We start from the raw sequence: 349 nt of genomic DNA, 5'->3' as shown, positions 1-349 counted from the left end.
CTCTCTCACACACACACACACACACACACACACACACAGCTGTATAAATGAGACGAGAGCTCGAGACAGCGGCGCTGAACAAACGCGTGCGCGCGAGAACGCTGCGGTATTTAGACACGTCGCGCGCACACGCACTCGCTCACGCACACACACACACACACGCGCGCGCGGGCTGCAGCGGTCTTACCTTAGTGGTCACTATACACAGGCAGTCCATGTCAGGACTGAGGGGCGACAGAGGCGCTGGATCCCCCCCACCCTCCCCGCTCTCGCCCTCCGCCGCTCAGCCTCCTCTCTCTCTCTCTCTCTCTCTCTCTCTCTCTCTCTCTCTCTCTCTCTCCCTCTCCCC

The sequence above is a fragment of the Sinocyclocheilus grahami genome, unplaced genomic scaffold, assembly GCF_001515645.1.
Source record: "Sinocyclocheilus grahami isolate Dianchi unplaced genomic scaffold, SAMN03320097.WGS_v1.1 scaffold8250.1, whole genome shotgun sequence".
In the NCBI taxonomy this organism is placed as follows: Eukaryota; Metazoa; Chordata; class Actinopteri; order Cypriniformes; family Cyprinidae; genus Sinocyclocheilus; species Sinocyclocheilus grahami.
This window is presented reverse-complemented; position numbering follows the sequence as displayed.